General features: G+C 32.0%; 1 protein-coding gene and 1 long non-coding RNA gene across 4 annotated transcripts in view; both read left to right on the top strand.

The window, feature by feature from the left end:
* The window catches only part of LOC115216667 (gamma-aminobutyric acid receptor subunit alpha-5-like), a 741,237-nt gene that overhangs the window by 618,585 nt on the left and 106,633 nt on the right, over positions 1-16,019 (top strand). The gene's annotated exons all lie outside the window — the stretch shown is intronic.
* LOC118765025 lies at positions 4,690-15,691 on the top strand. Its single transcript, XR_005000866.1, has 3 exons — positions 4,690-4,700; positions 12,294-12,297; positions 15,606-15,691. It is a non-coding gene; the product is annotated as an uncharacterized LOC118765025 (long non-coding RNA).

The following is a 16,019-nucleotide window of genomic DNA, read 5'->3' as shown; positions in this document are numbered from 1 at the left end:
TGAAAGATTTAACATCCCTGTCGGTGTAATTAACCTTTAACTCTGATAAAAAAAAAATCACACTATACCCGCTGGATTTAGAGTGCCCCCCAAAAAGAGTTGTATGGGGAAATAATGCATGTGAGCTGTGTGTAAACGTGTGGATGTATGTGAGTAAATTTTACGCCGTGGGTGTACATGAGAAATCCGTTAATATAAACAAACTAAACAAACTTGTGTTTTTTTTCTGTTAAAACTCGAAAAGCTGGAGTTGCTTACGTTTTTTTATAGTAAAACGATTTTAAAAATATATATCACCCTTAATACCAAGATAACTGGACACAGGTATTTTGACTGGGCATTTTTGTGCGGTAAAATTATTTGACTGTTCTCCCTCCTTTTACAGAATTTATAGTTCTCCTATCGTGCAATTTTTGTCCGTGTTAACTCGTACCCTGGGGCATCCATAAGTTTTCTAACATATCTTACATAAATAAAGAATTTATACAATACTCGTAGTGCTGAGTTACTGTTTTCCGTTTCTAAAATTGAGCTGGCACTTATTCTTTTGTGCTATTTCGATGACAAATATATTTGTAGAAGTCAGAAATGAGGTTCTGTAAGATTCATGTTATTATGAAGAATACCATGCCGCTTATGTAAAATTTTCTTAAACAGATATCAAATAAAGTACTTTTTCTGAACATAATTATCAGATAACTTAACTCTTGCATCTCGTAATAGCATTCACTATTACTTAAAGTTTGTCCGCCTTACAATTAATGACGAACAGATGAAATGCATCATCTGAGACTGAACACTAGTAGTTTTATAGAGATATGTCAGTTGGTTTATTCGATTTTCAATCTGGTATGTCTAACAATTGACAGTTGAAATCATGACATGTGAGAGAAACTTAAATTTGATTGATTGTTCTTTTAACAATCTGAGTAAAGAATTAAACAGCTTTAATAGGCTGTATTTTTTTTTTTAGTTTAAATCAGCATTCACAGTGAAGAAATACGAATAGAGAAGTCATAGAGTATTTACACAAAAGGATGCCGAACAATCAATTATAACAAAAAGCGATGTTATTGCTTTTTGTGGGTTTGTGTAGGCAACCTGCGTCAACAGTAGAATAGCAATGTTTGGCGGTATTTCAACATCAGTTGTTCGACCGTATGAGAAGTTCAAATACACTTTTATCGTACCAATAGGTTGTGCTTGTAAAGGACTTTATTGTCTATTGTTATTATTTAGGCACAAATCTGTTATGTTAGGGAAACCAATTTATTGCGCTTCATCATCATCATCATCATCATCAACATCATCCTCATCATCATCATACTGTTACTCTTTTTACTCTTTTACTTGTTTCAGCCACTTGATTGCGGCCATGCTGGAGCACCGCCTTTAGTCGAGCAAATCGACCCCGGGACTTATTCTTTTTGTAAGCCCAGTACTTATTCTATCGGTCTTTTTTTGCCGAACCACTATACATATATACGACGGGCTTCTTTCAGTTTCCGTCTACCAAATCCACTCACAAGGCATTGGTCGGCCCGGGGCTATAGCAGAAGACACTTGCCCAAGATGCCACGCAGTGGGATTGAACCCGGAACCATGTGGTTGGTTAGTAAGCTACTTACCACACATCCACTCCTGCGCCATATTCATAATTATTATTATTATTATTATTATTATTATTATTATTATTATTATTATTATTATTATTATTATTATTATTATTATTATTATTATTATTATTATTATCATTATTATTATTACTATTTTTTCCTTCTTTCTTCAAATTTTCTTCCGTTTCTCGCTGAGTGTTTTCCGTACACCTAGGGCAGAGATGCCCATTTTATGCATTCCCAGATTACACACGCAAATTCACAGGTAACATATGCATTTCAAAATTAATAAATAAATAAATTCATGAATGGATGTTGTTTTCACAGCGATAATGCTCTTCTCAGTAGATGAGCCGTTCCAGTTAATACGATTTTTTGCACTTCCTCTATCATTTTCAAATAGGTTTCAGTATCCTTTTTTGCCATTTCTAGAGATCCTACAATCACTGGTACTGTAGTCGCCTTGACGTGCCACATTTTTTTCAATTTGTGACATACTCTTCAGAAGGATGACAAAGTAAACGAATAGAACTCCTCCTATATTCATGAGGAGAATATTCAAAGAAAAAAAATCTATAGGCGCAGAAGTGGCTGTGCGGTAAGTAGCTTGCTTACCAACCACATGGTTCTGGGTTCAGTCCCACTCTGTGGCACCTTGGGCAAGTGTCTTCTACTATAGCCTCGCGCCGACCAAAGCCTTGTGAGTGGATTTGGTGGATGGAAACTGAAAGAAGTCCGTCGTATATATGTATATATATATGTGTGTGTGTTTGTGTGTCTGTGTTTATACCCCCAACATCGCTTGACAACCAATGCTGGTGTGTTTACGTCCCCGTCACCTAGCGGTTCAGCAAAAGAGACCGATAGAATAAGTATTAGGCTTACAAAAAATAAGTCCTGGGGGTCCATTTTCTCGACTAAAAGGCGGTGATCCAGCATGGCCACTGTCAAATGACTGAAACAAGTAAAAGAGTAAAAGAGTAAAAGAGTAAAAGAGTATAGCCTTCCAATGTTTCGTTTTTTAACTCATTTGATACTACTTTAATACATATCCAACGACACCTACACTTAACTTTAATGAAAAATGGGATTTTAGAATATTCTCTTCCTAACAGCGTAATCAAACATTACTACAAATAAAATTTATACCAATACTTATGATAAATATTCTTAATTATTAACATTATCCATCACAGTATTGTTTGTTTCATGCAGTTTGGATGAATATTTATTTTATTCTAACTTAACGCATTAATTTTATCTGCATTTTGTTTTTTAAAAACTTCCTCATTTTAAGGTAACTAAACATTCTATTTGGAATTTTCTGAAACTAAGAAAAACTTATGAATTTTTCTCAGGGGTATTGCTTGCTATGTTATAACGTCCTTTAACTGATTGGTTCTGCCTCTTTTTTTCTTTATTTACTCGATATCAGCGCATCCTAACTTTGTCGGACGTGACATCGTGATTTCTGAACATCAATAAAAGGAACAGTAAATACAGAGATTTGCATTCGATAACCGAGTTGTTGTGTTTATGCCATCAGGCTCTTAAAATAAGTATTCGGGCTACGTAACATATAAACGTAAAACGTTGCATATGCGTAATTATCAAGACTCGAACTTGTGCATACATGCAATCGTTATACCCGTAGGCTCATTTTTATCTGGTGGAAGGGGAACTTTGTTTACATCTTGAAATACTTGTTGCTCATTTCCCAGAGAAATAACATATTTTTCTCTAGTTAACAGAATTTTTTTGCATTTGTGTTATTTTTAGCTTCTTTCCTGCCTCATGATGTACGCATGTTAAATAAGTTCCGTGACAAAACTTTTACAGAAATATATTCCTTAATCAATCGGCATAAAACTTTCAGTGTCCTAAAAAAAAAACTTCAAATATTTTGGATAGAGTATGAATTAAAAGTAAAATGCAATTATTGTTTATTTAGGGATATCAAATACAAAAAATAAGCTTTCATTGATTTTGAATGGCATTCAGGAAAGTTACTATGCAATCATGTTTGTTCAAGATAGTTAATATTGTTGAGTAGAATCAATAGTTTTCATATTTGTAGTAACTTAAAATCGATATATTTATTCACGAATTCCTAAAGGGAGTCGTGAAATCACGGCGGTAGGGAGCTGAGAAACAAAGAAATGCAGAACATCATGTTGTCGATTCAATTTTCCAAGAAGGGAATTAGATGTAGTTATAACGACAAAAAATGGTTTCTCCATCTACAAAACATGTCTTGAAGATTTTATGTTGGTAAATGAAAATAGAAAAAAATACCCAGGAAATGAAGTTTGATGTAGCAGAAGATTACGAAAAACTCAAAACAATAAAGTAAACACTGCGGCCTTGGGGTTTCCTCTTCGTTTATATATATATATATATATTATATATATATATATATATATATATATATATAGAGAGAGAGAGAGAGAGAGAGATAGATTGATAGATAGATAGATAGATAGATAGATAGATAGATAGATAGATAGATAGATAGATAGATAGATAGATAGATGGATAGATATATAGATAGAGAGATAGATAGATAGAGAGATAGATAGATAGATAGATAGATAGATAGATAGGTAGATAGATAAATAGATAGGTAGATAGATAAATAGATAAATAGATAGATAGATAGATAGATAGATAGATAGATAGGTAGATAGGTAGATAAATAGATAGATAGATAGATAGGTAGATAAATAGATAGATAGATAGATAGGTAGACAGATAGATACATAGATAGGTAGATAAATGATAGATTGATATAAATACACAAATATATATATTTATATATATAAAGACATGTGTGTATATGTGTGTGCGTGCGTGCGCTTTAATATTTCGGTAAGTTATTGTTAGACAAACAACCTGGTGGAGAACTGAATATACATAAGCTTCAGAACGAAGGGTTAGACAAGTATAGCGTAGTACTAAGAAGATTAGATGAATTCACTTCATACTCGGGGCCTCCAATGGAGCTATAACGGGTTATTCAGGCACTCAAGTATGGGGCCACTGCATCTTATAACAGAAACAGCCGTAAGCTAATGAAGTTAATTTGTTGTCTCTTTTTTTTTCTTAATGGTATTATATTTGCATATCATAAACTTAATTACCGAAAATAATATCTGAAAAAAGCCAGATGTAATTTAGGAGTATCTGGACCCTATTTCCAGTAGATCAATTGACAAGGCAGAAGTACATTTGTCTATACGTCTTATGATCCGATACATAGTGTCATTGTCTTATATACAAAAAAAAACTAAGTTAGCGATACTGGAAGTAGAGGAAACGATAACTTCCTATACATTCTCTCTCTCTATCTCTCACACACATACAAACACAAACACTCTACTTCTCTCTCTCACTCATTCACATAAACGTTCCCCTTCTCTCTCTCACACACACACGAACATTCCCCTTCTCTCTCCCCCACACACAAACACACCACTTCTCTCTCTCTCTCTCTCTATTTCTCTTCCACTCTCCTTCCTTCAAAATTACAATTGCTATAGATTCCTTTTCACCATAATCTTGATGTATAAAGTTCCGACTTTATTTTGGGGAAGGCTGATTGAGTAAGGCATGAGTAAAACCGAAGTGATATTTTATACGAGAAAGATCTGCAAGAGTTTCAGTTCCATACACGGATAACCTTCTATTAGCAACATTCTGAAATGTTCTCTGTAGCAGAGGTTGAAATTGTTGCACTAATGCTTCGTCTGATTGAATATATTTCTCAGAATGTTATCTCCTTTTTAATTCGCTCAGTCTCTGTATTTCGTCTTTCTTTCACCTCTTTATTCTCTATTTGTCTATCTATCGTCTCTCCCTCCTTCTTTACCTTTCCATATCTCTCTCTACACACACACATGAACACGTATATGATTACATACATTCATACACACACACTCATACACACACACACGCAAATAAATATATATATTATATATATATATATATATATATTTGCATTTATAGATATACATATATGTACCCAAATATGCATTTAACACTTGCTAATTCTGGTCCTTCTATTACATTGTCGCATGCACACACTGTTGATTCCCTTTACAGATGGAGGAGGTGGATATTCATCACATCAATATATTTTCAAATTAGCTAAAACATAGCATTTTCTAGCATAAGGAGTGCAATACTCATAAATATAAGTATCTAAATTCTTCTGGGAGCAATAAATCAGAAGAAAACATCATAAAAAAATAATGTGAATGTCTAAACAACGCGGAATCATTATTGTAATATTATTTGAATTTCTGTACGCAAATGACATCGTATTTTTTTACACATTACCATACTGAAATAGCCTGAAAATCACCGATGAGCTATTGAATTTTATTTGATAGCTCAAATTAAAGCAATAACGCCGTTAGTAGTTAAGTATAAACAACTCGACTTTTGTATATAACAAATAAATATATGCAAATGAAGATGAGAAGGAGGAAAGCGAAGCGCACAATGCAGTTATAAATCCTAAAATATTTAAAGTAGAGTGGTTTCTGCAATACAAGACTATGAGAATTTAAATCATGTTTAATAACAAAAAAGTAATATTAAATCACTGTCTTCTTGTTTCTTTTTTCTTCTCTTGATCACTCTCCAGTTTTTTTTTGTCTTTTTATCTTGCTTCACTTTGTCCAATGTTCTATAGTGATATTTCTAAAAGAGGGTGTTTTGCCCTTGTATGGTTGATTAAAGTACAGTTACGTAAAATGCAAAGGGGACTCTACAAAAGTGTGCCTTTATTCATTAAATGTTACAGTCATGACAGTTATATCTTTATTTTCGAAGAGATTTGTGAGATATTGGTAAATTTATCTATTCTCTTCGGCATATATAAAATGAATTGTATATATATCGAATTAGAAAGAGCTCGAAGGTAGCCACCGATTAACAAACATCAGTGCATAATCATATATTGTAAACGGAGTTGGTGACGGAATAAATACAGATTTTATAATTATATACATGAGCGTGTACGTATATACATAATTAAATCAACATTCTAATATACTAAAGTTAATAAACCAACTAAATCGTTTCTCCATTTTCTTATTTGTTTATATATACATATATATGTATATATATATATATATGTATGTGTGTGTGGATACGTATATGTTTATATATATATGTATATAAATATACACATATAGTATACACACAGACACACACACACACACATATATATATAATATATTTGAGTATGTGTGTATTACAATATGTGTGTATATATATGTATATATATATATATGTATATATATATATATATATGTATATATATATATATTATATATATATATATATATATACATATATATATATATATATATATATATATATATACAAATAAGAAAATGGAGATATATATACAAATAAGAGAATGGAGAAACGCTTTAGTTGGTCATTAGCTTTAGGATATTAGAATGCTGATTTATTTAATTAACAAAACAAGAACAGTAATAACATACATATATACATTACAATTTAATACATGTAAAATAAGAATACAATTATAAAAACCTTAATATAAATTACTGGAATCATTAAAATCAGTCTTACAGCTGTTTCAGCCTTTGGAAAAAGTAATTAGTTATACTCTTACAAGTCAATTTAACGAGGCTGTAGGCAGTTAAACATGAGGTACTTATATATTTCCATAGGCCTGGTCAGAGGGTATAAAGTACATTAAAGATATAAATATTTACATGGAACAAGATACACGTACAAATCAATATATATATATATATATATATATATATATATATATATATATATATATATATATATATATATATATAATATATATATATATATACACATACATACAAACATAAGCAAAACTATACACCTATACATGTTTATAAACATATAAATAGACATAATTAAACTTACGCAGAAATATGTGGACAATTATTCATATATATATATATATATATATATATATATATATATATACATATACTGGAGCGCAATTCTTATCATATATGTATTGAATTTTAATGTATGTATGCATGTTATTATGGTCCTCGTTTTGTTAATTAAATAAATCAACATTCTAATATCCTAAAGCTAATAAACTAACTAAATTGTTTCTCCATTTTCATATTTGTATTATACATTAATGGTAAAATATCTCTTTACCTTCACCCATTTAATACAATAAGTAAGTTAATTGCATAGCAATTAAAACCACATCTGTATATTGGATAAGTTTTATTTCTTAGTGGGTTGGTGTTATATATATATATATATATATAGCGCCATGACGGATCGTTAGCCAATACACCCATTCGTTCTCTCCTTGTTTCAATCCTTGTTTTTTTCTGTGTCCCTTTCTGTAGAAGAGCGTAGGCTCGAAAGGTAAAATACTTTTTCTATTCCTGAGCGTTATACTAATACATCTGTTTGTTTTGTACACCACCTGTCTTCGTCTTTTGTTTTCTTCTAAACTCTCCCTACATATATATATATATATATATATATATATATATATATATATATATATATATATATATATATATATAGAGAGAGAGAGAGAGAGAGAGAGAGAGAGAGAACAATTAAGAAATGAGTTAATCGTAGGTGGCACTTATATGAAATTTTGCTACCCTGGTAACTATTTATTTATTTTCCCGTGTTATGTGTACACATCATTTATATACCCTTCAACCAGGTTATTTGTACACATACATTTATATACACTTCGACCAGGTTTCCATATAACCTGCAAATAAAACAGTTACCACATATGGAGTTATTTGATATGGACGCATCTCTTAAGGATATACCCATTTCCTCAAGGAAGGTTTTCCTTAAACAACGACTTTATTAAGCGTATTAGAAGGCTTTCTTTTTTCTTCGACAATAAAAGCATTAAACAACCTCATAATGATCTGCTTTCCAGAATGGTTTAAATCTGAAAACAATCCTCCACCTGACCCAAGATTGAACCAGTTTAAAGACGATCACTGGTCTATCCTGAGGAATGTGAAATTCCATCGTTCACGCTTAAGGAATAAACATCTGAGGTATCTTCGCAATATCACCAAAGAAATTCATAACATTGATGAGATGCTAGTTCAATCTGATAAAACTAAAAATGTATACAAACTTACCAAGGATTACTACCTAGAATTAGTTAGAAAAGAAATACAGAAGAATTATAGGATTACTGGTAAAAGTGTTCTCAGAAAAGTCAACCTTCAGCCTAAGAAAATTATGAAGAAATATGACTCACAGATGAAGACTGAACCTCTCGCTCTCAAACAAAATCGTTTTATTTTTAAAAGATCACAAACTAGATGTTTTAATAATCCACCGTTACGACTTATACACCAATCTATAAAATTCGACTTTTAACTCTCTTCTTATATTTTATTTCCACTACATATATCTATCTCCACGCCTTTAAGTTTATTTCCACTTGTCTATCGCACTACGTTTCTCCAGTCTTAATTTTCTGTTCATTTCTTTCTTTCTCCTTACCTCGCTCTAAATTGCCTTTGTCGTTAAATCTATTAATGGATTTTTAAAAGAATAACTTGCCGACGTTCCCTTCATCATACACGCGGTAATCACATTCTGTTAAAATGGATTATTGATGTGTTTCGTTTCTCTTTTTCCTTTGACGAGATAATTACATTGTTTTTCATCATATTATTCCCTCAGGGATAATACAAATGGTTTCTTCAAAACATATGTCGGAAGTGTAAAATTTGGATAACACCTGCGTTTAACTCCTTTTTTTAATTAATTTTTGTAATACAAAGACAGTTCACTAAGACATGGGATTCCTACCTTTATAAGTAAGGCTATAACAAACTTGGAACTTATGTGAAATTTTTCTACCTTGGTAAATATTTATCTATCTTTTACGACTTATTTGTACACATTGAGAAAATACACATACATACATATATGTGTGTGTGTATTTTCTCAATATGTCGTAATAAGACGGAAAAAATATATAAAAAGTCACCAGGGTAGCAAGATTTCACATAAGTGCCAAGGATATTACGGCCTACTAATAAAGGTACGAATTCCAGGCTTTATTGAAATGTTTTTGTATATATATATATATATATATGTATATATATATATATATATATATATATATATATTATATATATATATATACATATATATATATGTGTGTGTGTGTGTGTGTGTGTGTGCGTGTATGTGTGTGTGTGTGTGTGTGTGTGTGTGTGTGTGCAATACAAGCAGAAACTAGAGGAACATAATTAATAACCACACTCAAAATCAAATATATACATATATTCTTCTACATTTATAAAACGGATATTAAAAATTCCAAATATATGAATACAAAAATGCATATAAATAGATAAATATCGATATATAAAACACAGTGCATTTTAGATTTAAAAGTTATAATACTATGGTATAATTAAAATTTGATATGAAAAAACCTTAAAAGGACGTGCTAAAATACCATGAAATATTACAAAATTTAAAAATCCAGCTACGGACCGTTTCAGAGACGTGCCAAATAATATGATATATTTCATATTTTTAAAACTGACACTCCCCTCATCAGGATGTTTTTTTTACTCTTTTAGCCACATTTTGTAAGCCACTTCTTTTTAACAACCGGCATGGCTAATGTTCAGAAAAGTGTAGATATAAATGTTTACACATATCTACACACACCCACCCCCTCACACACACACATTACATGTATGTATACATAAATACATATGTAAATGTATATATGTAAATATATGTATATATATATATATATATATACATATATATATATATATTATATATATATATATATATATATATATATATATATATATATATATATATATATATATATATGTACGTACATATGTATTTATATGTGTTGGTATGCATCTATGTATGTCCTTGGTACTACATAAAACTGCGTCAAGTAGTAAGGCACCAAATCGGGATTTCTGGAGCTGCTAGGTGTGTGAAGTTACCCCTTAATTATCATACCTCACTGTTCTGTCCTGTTCGTAACTCTCAAGGTCATACAGCAGGTTTCTGCGGGTGGAGTGAAGAATGCTCCCGTTGTTTTTCACAAATTCGTGGAGAGGGCACATCTTCAAGAAGAAAAGTAAAAACTTGCTATCAAAATTTATCCCAGTCATATTGCTATGCTTGTCACTGGGACTTATGGTGACTGAGGGCTCCATAAAACTGTTGTAAATTTTGTTGTCATTTAAACCTATGGACGTACGCATGCGCATGCCTTATATTTTCTTCATTTCTTGATCCCTTGTGTACTGTATATTGTATAAAGTTTTATGGCTACCGATGTGTGGTGAAGAGTCATATACGAGCACATGCACTGGTAAAAGCAACTAAGAAGAATCAGTTTGAATTTGGGATGGCTATAATCTGACAAGATGAGGCAAACATTCTATATGCATGTATGTACGTATGACTGTACGTATTTAGGCTATTTTATGTATGTGTGTGCATCATTATAGGTACGAATAATAGCTGTTTCGCCTAGAACTAAAAATAAACACAGTTTTAATATTCAAAACTTTAGAAGAGACATAGTGTGCACATGGTCTGTATAGACTCTTATTTTAGCTGCTACACAAAAATAGATAAATAATTGAAAACGTATTTGTTAATATCAATATTTTACATTTTCAGGCAGGTGTGGAACTTGTGGCTTTCCTGCAGTATATTACACTAACCACACATACACACATCAACATATGTGTATGTGAAGATAGTTTTGTACATCATTATAAGTCCCAAAAGAATGAACATAAGAAATATGTCTGTATACACAAACACACACATATTCATACGTGCATGTGTCTATTTCTATATGTATGTAAATGTATAATTGTGATTACGTGTATACATATACGTTTATGAGTTTGTGTGCGCATGTACATATATACTTTATATCTATTTATATTGAAAGTGTGCTTCTTAAAATAGAGTCGTGTTGTCAACAACATATCCAATTTGGCATTGGAAATAATGGAGTTACATTTCCATGCACTGTATTCCCATTGTTCGTGACTATTCTCAGCACATGCAATTATATGTTAGTAACATTTCATTTTGCACTCTGATACGTAATTATTATTAGGTCTCCGTTTCTAATAAGATATACCAATTGTTGTATGATGACATATATAAAGATATATATATTATATTCGGATCTTTCTCTCTCTCGCTCTCTCTCTCAATTTCTCTCTCTCTCTCTCTCTCTCTCTCTGTATATATATATATATATATATATATATATAATTTATAGGAAAACGAAGACGGAAAAAATGGAAAAATCGTTTACATTTCGAGCCTACGTTCTTCGACAGAGACGAGAATAAGGAAATAGAAAATTACATCCACACACACACATATATACATCTATACATATTTATATATATATATAGAAAGAAAGAAAGAAAGATAGATAGATAGATAGATAGATAGATAGATAGATAGATAGATAGATACATGCATACATACATACATACATATATACATACATACATAGAGAGGCATGTATATATAATAATAATAATAATAATAATAATAATATAATAATAATAATAAAGGGTAAAATTAATTAATTAATTAATAATTAATAAGTTTACCAAGTAGTTCGGTATGTTAAAAGAACATCGGTAAACTTATGCAAAAATTCTATAATTATGAGCATAGTTATAATTAGGGTTCAGCAAAAATTTGCTTCACCACATAGCGAAATTTAGCAACAGCATATATATATATATATATATATAAATATATATATATATATATAATATACATATACTCTTTTACTATTTTACTTGTTTCAGTCATTTGACTGCAGCTATGCTGGAGCACCGCATTTAATCGAGCAACTCGACCCAGGGACTTATTCTTTTGTAAGCCCAGTACTTATTCTATCGCTCTCTTTTACCGAACCGCTAAGTAACGGGGACATAAACACACCAGCATCGGTTGTCAAGCAATGCTAGGGGGACAAACACAGACGCACATACACACACACGCATATATATATACATATATACGACAGGCTTCTTTCAGTTTCCGTCTACCAAATCCACTCACAAGGCTTTGGTCGGCCCCAGGCTATAGTAGAAGACACTTGCCCAAGGTGCCACGCAGTGGGATTGAACCCGAAACCATTTGGTTGGTAAGATATAGATAGATAGATAGATAGATAGATAGATAGATAGATAGATAGATAGACAGATAGATAGATAGGTAAATACATATACATATATATACATACTTACAAATATATGCATATGTATATATATGTACGTATATACAGATATATGTGTTGGTGCATGTGTATATATATATATATATATATATATATATATATATATATATATATATATATATATACAGGCCGTTGGTGTCGCATTTGTTGTTATTCTTACTCTTGTGGTATTCGTCGTCGTAATTGTGATTTTCTAGCATGAGCAAGATAACCCTGATCGAATACCCATATGATCAAAGACATCGAAGACGTCTGATAAATCGATTTACTAGATGCTTTAAATCTTAAATACATTATTGCATTCTTACGACAAATACTCACAGTGCGTAAATGAATGTACATCATTAGTTAGATCATTTCTTTTATATTCTTTTATAAACTGCGTTGCAATCCCCATTGGACATCTTTAAGGTGTTTTGAAATGTTTTAGCTTTCGTGCAACTACATAATTTTCTGTTGATGAGCCAACAGTAAGCTTGATTTGATATCCAGCTTGGGAATTCTTCTTATTTTTCTTGTATATGATTTGACGTGATCAGAATAATGCAGAGAGAATTACGGAATCCAGCGTTAGGCTAAGATGGACGAATAATTGATTATGGTTTAATAGTGATCTAATGAATTTGTTTATGAACAGTGAGATAGCCAGAACGTCTAATATATAACTAAAGTTCAGCGGTTTACCAACGCAGTAACTTAAATAGTCAGGTTTTGTGTGAAAAAGTGTGATAGTCAAGCGAGAATAGATTCCTTTTACATCAGAAATGCGATTTCAAATATAGTTATATTAAAAGTTCCTGAATATAGCCAGTCAGTGAATATACGAATTAGTATATCACATATATAACGAGAATGAATACATATTCTTCAATGTGTCTCTGAGTAACTTAGATCTCATAAGTTAAATAAACCTGATAAATTCAACGATTGAGTGCCAATAATGCTTGGCATTGTTCAGTATCATTATGAAAATTCGGTATTTCGATATCGACGAAATGCCTTACCTTTCAAGTCATCCAGATTCATGGAAACGACTAAAATTATATTACAATGGCTGGCCAACTGTTATAAGTATGATGTTCTTTGTTATAAAACTATTGTCAAAATTCACGAAAGTCATGTGGCGTATGGAAATGTTAGCTCCTGGTTAATGGAAACTACGAAGCAGTTACAATTCCCAATTTAATATCCCTTTTACTTCAAGTATTAGGAAATATACTGTCAGTGGCATAGAAACGAATGTATTAGTATCCACTGCATCATAACCAATTCTGCCAAGGCTAACACGGTGTTTGTTGTTTCTTTATATTTGTCACAAATAACTAAATCCTATGACCCACTTATGTTCAGCATCTTTTCCTTCATGTTAAATTTTGTAAAATCTAACATTGTTATAAAGCAATTCCTGCGTACGTAGTTTAGTTTCTTGGGGCAAAAGTTACAACGGGATGAATACACTTGCATTTTGTTGATGTTCTTGTTGAAATTTACGTGACCTGTCTGCTTTTCCTATTCATTTATATTTTTGAAATCTTGGATAGGAGATGAATATAATGTGATATTATTCCTCTTTTAAGAGATAAAATACTTGTGAATGTTTCGGGAAAATTACTCTTTATCGAAACATATCTCTGTTTTTCCTCAAACATGAAAGTTTAGAAACTAAATCAGTCTATATACTGCAAGATTATCAAGTTATAACAACAACACTCGTGCTGATATGTTGGTCTACCTGCGTAGTAAATCAAACATATTTTATTTGCGTATTAGGCTGGAAAGGTCCTGTCATTTTTTACCTGATCTATTTAGGGTTAAACTTTCAAGACTTACAATAAATTAAGATTTACTTTTCACATTCTAATGTGTTTCAGGCGTTGCAGAATACTATTAACCATAGAAGTTAAATTCGTATCGATTAAATAAATTTAAAATAGGCTTCGATCTGACCGATATCAGACACGGCATCCTGTATTAATTCAAAAGGACAGCTCCAACAATGAAAAAAAACAATATGTTTTGTCTATGAAATGAAGCTTTAAGTGTCCGCACATGCAACCAATTTCGTGACCGGTATCAGTCACCATTTTTTTTTGTCCTTTTGCTGATACCACTGAATCTAAATTACGTCAATGTTGAGGTTTGAAAACCTTAGTTGAGGTCTATCCAAATCAATCTGTGCCACAATTAGCGAACTAATTCAAGTCACCTTTCGATCATAATACACCTTCATAAATTACAAAAAATCTCCAAACTTGGCCAGACGGTCCCTCATCAGCTGGCTGTCTCCTACCTTAATCAAAGTGTTGCCTGCAACTCGTCACTTAAGATTAGACTTGCTATTGAATACTTCCTTGGTAGAACAGCATGAGTAATGAAAGGTGCATTTTCTACAGCCACACCTAACAAACACCGCAATGCTTAGTACACATTGATACACTAGCACCTATCAATAAACCTGGACTACACCTGAAATAGGTTATGTTCTAATTTTGGCACGATAGAAACGGTGCCGATTACCATGAGTTAAACCAAAATACAACTCTTAATGCGAAGTATTGTGTCCCAAGTGGAAGCATTTAAAAAAAGTGGGGACAAATTGACCATCATTGGTCAGTCACAAAGGAGTGTTACTATTACGTGATAATACAAGAACTAGTCAACTTTCGGTTCAAGCGTTCCAGTAAGCGAGTCGAGGAAATACTGCGATTCGGCCTCGATCTCGACAACGGTGTTAAATCGGTGACCTTTGAGCTGTATTTTCATCTTGTGGAAGAGATGGTAGTCTGCAGGTGCTAAATCTGGCGAATAGGGAGGATGTGGAAACGATAAAATGTTGTGAGAGGGGCTCGGGGGAGATCTAGTTTTCCGCACGGCATAGCTCAGGTGGATTTCGGCAAATGTCCTCCCTCAACCGCTTCAAAACGTGGCAGTAGAACTATCGATTGATGGTTTGACCCAGCAGGACGTATTTGCCACCCACAATAACGCAAATGTCAAAATTCCCACGATGTGCATGCTCTTGATTGAGATGCGGCTTTGTCGTGTTTTCTTCGGTCGTGGAGGGCTCTTCCATTGTGACAACTTCTGCTTCGTCT

The sequence above is a fragment of the Octopus sinensis genome, linkage group LG10 (assembly GCF_006345805.1).
Source record: "Octopus sinensis linkage group LG10, ASM634580v1, whole genome shotgun sequence".
Lineage (NCBI taxonomy): Eukaryota > Metazoa > Mollusca > Cephalopoda > Octopoda > Octopodidae > Octopus > Octopus sinensis.
Note: the sequence above shows the minus strand (reverse complement) of the source record. Positions and strands in the feature narration are given on the sequence as shown.